We start from the raw sequence: 7,229 nt of genomic DNA, 5'->3' as shown, positions 1-7,229 counted from the left end.
TTAATTGCTATCTTCCACTTAGATATTGAAGATCCTACACAATTCCTGCTAGATAAGCTTTCTCTCTGTGATGGAGAGGATCTTAAAATTGATGCTGTGAACACTGTTCATGCTTCTTGGTGTATTTAAGGTTTTATTCATGCAGCATATATTTTTTTGTTGTTGCTGTTTAAAAGCACAATTATTTTTACCAAAGTGTTAATAAATGTTGAAATGTAATCAGTTAAAAAAAGGATATAATTTATAATAGCATAAAAAAACTAACACCAATTAAAAATCTAATGAAGGACTTTAAAAACCTCTACAGAGAAAAAAAATCTAAAGAAACTAAAGAAGTTCTTTAAAAATGGAGGGATTTACTATTTTTTATATTGAAAGACTCAGCATATTTAAGATGTTAACACTCCTCAAATTAATCTATAAGTCCAAGGAAATCCCTTTAAAAACTGTTATATCTTTGGTGGAAATTAACAAGCTGATAATAAAATTTATATGTGAACAGGGACAAGTGAAGAAGGACGAGAGGGGCCAACAATCTGGAAGATCAAACTCCTTGGAATGACCGCTGAATTATACTACCTGTTATCCAGATAAAACCTCAGTAAATAAATCAGAGGGATTATCTGAAGGATAGATAAATAGATCAAAACCAGAATATAGAGTCCAAAAAGAGACCACATGAATCAGACACTTGATTTATGACAACAGTGACACTGGAGTAGTAGGTAAAGAATGGTTTTTCAATTAGTGGTTCTGAGTCAACTGAATATTCATATAGAAAAATGCAAACTTTCCCCTATTATAATCTATATAAAATAAATTCCAGGATGATCATGAAACTAGAACAAAATATAAATGGCAAAAAAATAAAGCTCTGGGACATAATGTAGGAAAATGCCATTATGTAACTAGGGTAGAAAAAGATTTCTTAAGCAAAAAGCACTAACTGTGAAGAAATGGAAGAGTAAGTAGGACTTAATTATCACTAACCACAAATAAATGGATAGATAAAATGGGAAGTAATTAAAATTAGAAACTTCTCTTCAAAACACACAATTAAGGAAAGAAAAGGCAAGCCAGAGTATGGGTAAAGATATCTGCAAAATCCAAGACTTCTACTCACAAAGGATTTGGATACACAGAATATAAACATTCCTACAAATCAATTGAAAAAGGCAAAAAATCCAATGTAAACATGGGCAAAATTCATGTATGATTATTTCATAAAAAGGGACTACCCAAAAGGCCATTAAACATATGAAAAAGTACACAACTTCATTAACCATTGTGGAAATACAAATGTAAACCTCGTCAAGATGCCTATTACTGCATACACATCAGATTGCCTAAAATTATCCAGAATGACAATGTCAAATGTGGGTACATCTACGGAACAACTAGATCACTCACACAGTGCTGGAGGAAATGTAAAGTGGTACGACCACTTGGAAATCAGTTTGCCAGTTTCTCATAAAATTAAACATATATTTATCATATGACCCAGCAATTATAATTATACTCTTAGAACTCAATAGAAATGTAGATATATCTGCAACAAAAGATGTTAAAAAATGGTTATAGCAGCATTATTTGTAATATCCCCAAGTATGAAGCAAACCAAATATCTATCAATATTAAAATGAATAATTTGAGTTATATCCATACAAGCTATCTCAGCCTATCAAGGAAAACAAATAAACTATCATTGCAACAACCTGGATGAATCAGACAAACACAAATTTGAACAAAAGAAACAGTTCGCTAACGAGAAGGTGCTGCATTATCCCTTTATGTAAAGACTGAAAACACTATTCGAAGATATTGCTTTGGACTGACTGAGGGCAAAGTTACCTTAAGGGTAAGAAAAGTAGCTTATGGGATTTGAGATTGTTCTTTTTTTTTAGCCTGAATATGTTGATTTTGTAAAAATTTATTGAATTATACGTATAAAATTTATTCATTTCCTTAATGTATGGTATACTTTAAAAAGTATTTTTTAACTATGTTTGCAAACTTGCCACAGTGCGCTTACTTTGCAGCACTGTACAAACAGATTGGTAAAGTTTCATAACATTGGTATATCAGTGTTTCACAGCTGTGTTCATGTGGACATGTGGCAGAGCAGTGTCTTGTTGAGTGGCATTCATTATTGTTGTTGTGTGTTTTTGTGTGCCCTCAAGAGAATGTCTGAGCTTGAATTAGAGCAATGAACAAACATGAAATTTCTTGTTAAACTTGGCAAGAGGGGAAGTGAAATCAGGGACATGTTAGTCCATGTTTATGGGGATAATGCCATGAAGAAAACGGCAGTGTACAAATGGTTGGTAATAATTAAGTCCTACTTACTCTTCTATTTCTTCACAGTGAGTGCTTTTTGCTTAAGAAATATTTTTCTACCCTAGTTACATAATGGCATTTTCCTACATTATGTCTCCCTTCATTTTTCTGAAGAGGGAGAACGAGTCACTGACGAAGAGAGGTCAGGGCAGTCTGATGAAAACATTGCAAAAATTTGTTTTGAATTGTGTATCAAAATCATCGGCTGACTGTGAGAAGCATGGCCGACCTTTGATAGAAAAACAGTTAGGAAAATCTTAACTGAAAATCTTGGCATGAGAAAGGTGTGCACAAAAATGGTCCCGAAGGAGCTCTCCTTTGCACAAAAGCAAAGGAGAGTTGAAGTTTGTCAAGACCTTTTGGAGAGGCAAGATAATGTTTTGGGCCGTGTTATAACTGATGATGAAATAAGGGTGCACCAATATGACCCCAAAACAAAGCATCAATGTGCAAAATGGAAGTCAGCCAATTCTCCATCACCAAAAATGTTCCAAATCAAGAGTCAAAATGATGTTGCTAACCTTTGCTGATTCCAGAGGGATTATTCATTACGAATTTGTACCAACTGGAGAAACAGTTAACCAAGTTTACTGTTTGGAAATGCTGAAAAGGCCGTGTGAAAAAGTTAGATGACCTGAGCTTTTTGCCAACAATTCAGGGCTCTTTCATCATGACAATGCACCAGCTCACATTGCACTGTCTGTGAGGGAGTTTTTAGCCAGTAAACAAATATCTGTATTGGAATCCCCTCCCTACTCACCTGATCTGGCCCCCAATGACTTCTTTCTTTACCCGAAGATGAAGGAACTATAGAAAGGACGACATTTTGATGACATTCCAGACATCAAGGATAATATGACAACAGCTCTGATGATGATGACCATTCCAGAAAAAGAGTTCCAAAATTGCTTTGAAGGGTGGACTAGGCACTGGCATTGGTGCATAGCTTCCCAAAGGGAGTACTTCGAAGGTGACTATAGTGATATTTAGCAGTTAGGTATGTAGCACTTTTTCTAGGATGAGTTCGCGAACGTAATTGCCAAACCTTGTATAAATAGAATTATATACTGAATTAAAGCTAAAACTTTAAAATTGTGCTGTTATAAATTTTAAGCCAAGATTTTTTTTATAAATAAGGAATATTCAATCTCATTATTACTAAAATATTTTATATGTGTACTATTCAATAATAAAACAAATCATATAATGATAATATCAACAATGGATAATAAAACAATATATAAAACATAACGTAACAACTTAATATATTTATATAATCCTTTCTTAGTTTTTACATTTCCATCTTATTTAAGCTTTAGGATGCACAATCTACATTATTGTAGCAGGTGATATATTTAATTTATAAATATATAAGTATATATGCAATATACATACATAAAAGTATATGTCCATGAAAAACATTTTACTAATAGGGTTACATAATTAAAAACACATGGACACCAGTGATTTAACTGATTAACAGTGACACCAGAGTGATAAACTAACAGGCAACTGAGAGTGAGGAAGTTCTCACAGGTTTATGACCTTGAAGTGTTTGCAGGAGAGCACTTTAAAAATATTTGTAAGGAACCAACCTTCTTAAATAAAAATTTTATTCATTTACTTTAGTAACTGTTCTATTGGTTTCAGAGGTAATATCATTTTATTCAAAGAGTCAATAAATTCAGAAAAACTCAAATTTAAATCCTGATTCTATATTTGCTGGTTATCTGAACTTTTTCAAGTTTTTCATCTCTCTTCTCCTTGTATTTTGATCTACAAAAATATGCAGCAATTATCACTAATGACTGATATTGAAATAAGTAAATTAAATATACTTAGCAAGTGTTAGCACGTGTCTGGCACATAATTGTTAATCAATAAATGCTTACTCTTTTTTTTTTTCTAGTTTCAGGTGTACAAAACAATGTGATAGTTAGACATTTCACCCCTCACAAAGTGATAACCCCCTCCCCCAATCTATTACCCCTCTGACATCATATACAGCTGTTACAATTCCATTGACTCTATTCCCTACGCTATACTCAACATCTGTGACTATATATATTAAATTATAGTGGACATACAATACTATTCAGCTTCAGCTTCAGGTGTACAGTGCAGTGGTCAGGCATCTACACTGCCCATGAAGCGGTCTCCTTAATAAGACATATGCTCATCTGACACCCTACAAAATCTTTACAACTTTATTTATTATATTCCCCAAACTGTCTTTCATATCCCCGTGGTAATATTGTAGTTACCATTTCATGTTGTCTAACCCATTCCTCTTCTCCCTCCACCCTAACCCCTTCCCTTCCAGCAACCATCAATTTTGGGGGTTTGTTTTTGTTTTTGTTTTTTTAATTAAAGTTTATTGGGGTGACAATTGTTAGTAAAGTTACATAGATTTCAGGTGTACAATTCTGTATTACATCATCTATGAATCCCATTGTGTGTTCACCACCCAGAGTCAGTTCTCCTTCTATCACCATACATTTGATCCCCCTTACCTTCATCTACCACCCGCCACCCCCCTTACCCTCTGGTAACCACTAAACTATTGTTTATGTCTATGAATTTTTGTTCCTTCATTTGTTTGTCTTGTTCTTTTGTTGTTTTCAGTTTTATATACCACATATCAGTGAAATCATATGGTTCTCGACTTATTCTGTCTGACCTGTTTCGCTTAACATAATCTCAAGATCCACCCATGTTGTCACAAATGGTACTATTTCATCTTTTCTTACCGCCAAATAGTATTCCATTGTGTATATATTCCACAACTTCTTTATCCATTCATCTATCAAAGGACATTTTGGTTGTTTCCATGTTTTGGCCACCATAAATAAAGCTGCAATGAACATTGGAGCACACGTGTCTTTATGGATAAATGTTTTCAGATTTTTGGGGTAGATACCCAGGAGAGGGATTGCTGGGTAATATGGTAATTCTATTCATAATGTTTTGAGGAACCTCCACACTGCCTTCCATAGCGGCTGCATCGTAAAAATTTTGGTAGAATGTATTTCCATTCTCATTTGTTTCTATGTATCTTTTGATATCTCCTCTTATTTCTTCTTTGACCCGGTCGTTCTTTAAAAGTATGTTGTTTAATCTCCACATATTTGTGTTTTTTTCTCCTTTCTTTTTGCAGTTGATATACAATTTCAAAGCCTTGTGATCAGAGAATATACTTGGTATGACTTAATCTTCTTAAATTTCCTGAGGCTAGATTTATGTCTCAATATATGGTCTATCCTTGAGAATGTTCCATGTACACTAGAAAAAAATGTATAGTCTGGTGTTCTAAGTGAAGTGCTCGATAAATTTCAATTATGTCCATTTTATGTAATGTGTCATTTAGGGCTGCTATTTCTTTATTTATTTTCTGGTTGGATGATCCAGCCATAGCTGTCAATGATGTATTTAGGTCCCCTACTATAATTGTGTTTTGGTCAATTTCTCCCTTCAATTTCTCCCTTCAATTCTATTAGCAGTTGCTTGGTATATTTTGATGCTCCCTGATTGGGGGCATAAATATTGATGACTGTTATGTCTTCTTGTTGTATAGTCCCCTTTATCATTATGAAATATCCATCTTTGTCTCTTGTTACCATTTTTATCCTGAAGTCTGCTTCATCTGATATCAGTATGGATACACCTGATTTTCTCTGGATATATTTGCTTGGAGTGTCAATTTCCACCCTTTCACTTTGAGTCTATATTTGTCCTTATAGCTGTGATGTGTCTCTGGGAGGCAACATGTGGTTGGGTTTAGTGTTTTGATCCAATCTGCTACTCTAATCTGCTACTTAATTCTAGTTGCGGAGGATGCAGCTCACTGGCTCATGTGGGAATCGAACCAGCAGCCCCATTGCCCAGAGCCCACACTAACCAACTGAGCCACTCGTCTGCCCCTCTTGTTCTTGATCTTAAGGGGAAAGATTTTAGCCTTTACCCATTGAGTAAGATATTAGCAGTGTGTTTATCAAATATGGCCTTTATTATGAAAAATATGGAACACTTAATGAATTTGCATGTCATCATTGTGCAGGGGCCAAGCTAATCTTCTCTGTATTGTTCCAATTTTAGTATATATGTGCTGCCGGAATGAGCACAATAAATGCTTATTCTTTTGTCCAACTTTTCCCTTGGTATTCTGAATTATTGTCAGCTGGATTGGTAGGGAATGCTTGCATGAACTCTAACAGGGGTGTGTATGGAAGTATAATTCTTAACTTTGAAAACATACAATGCAGTTCCCTATCACCACCCCTGTCCAAATACACAAGGTCTGACAGTTAAGTTTACGAACTCATTTTAGAAAAAGTGCTACATAGCTCATTGCTGAATATCACTGTGGTGATCTTCAAAGCACTCCCCTTGGGAAGCTATGCATTGACGCCAGCACTTAGTCCACCTTTCAAAGCAATTTTGAAACTCTTTTTCTGGAATGGTCATCAGAGCTGTGATCATATTATCCTGCATGTCCTGAATGTCATCAAAATATCTTCCTTTCAATATTTCCTTTATCTTTGAGTAAAGAAAGAAGTCACTGGGGGCCAGATCAGGTGAGTAGAGAGGTTGTTCTAATACAGTTATTTGTTTACTGGCTAAAAACTCCCTCATAGACTGTGCCATGTGAGTTGGTGCACTATCGTGATGCAAGAGCCATGAATTGTTCGTGAAAAGTTCAGGTCGTTTTCATCTAACTTTTTCAAGCAGCTTTTTCAGCATTTCCGAATAGTAAACTTGGTTAACTGTTTGTCCAGTTTGTACAAATTCATAATGAATAATTCCTCTGATATCAAAAAAGATTAGCAACATTGTTTTGACTCTTGATTTAGAACTTTTTTGGTCGTGGAGAATTGGCTGACTTCCACTGTGCA

General features: G+C 34.7%; 1 non-coding gene across 1 annotated transcript; it reads right to left on the bottom strand.

Moving 5' to 3' along the window:
* Positions 1-6,349: 6,349 nt before the first annotated feature.
* On the bottom strand, positions 6,350-6,458 carry LOC117016352 (U6 spliceosomal RNA). The gene has a single exon (XR_004421878.1). It is a non-coding gene; the product is annotated as a U6 spliceosomal RNA (small nuclear RNA).
* Between the last annotated feature and the right edge of the window lie 771 nt (positions 6,459-7,229).

The sequence above is a fragment of the Rhinolophus ferrumequinum genome, chromosome 23 (genome assembly GCF_004115265.2).
Source record: "Rhinolophus ferrumequinum isolate MPI-CBG mRhiFer1 chromosome 23, mRhiFer1_v1.p, whole genome shotgun sequence".
NCBI classification, from domain to species: Eukaryota; Metazoa; Chordata; class Mammalia; order Chiroptera; family Rhinolophidae; genus Rhinolophus; species Rhinolophus ferrumequinum.
This window is presented reverse-complemented; position numbering and strand designations above follow the sequence as displayed.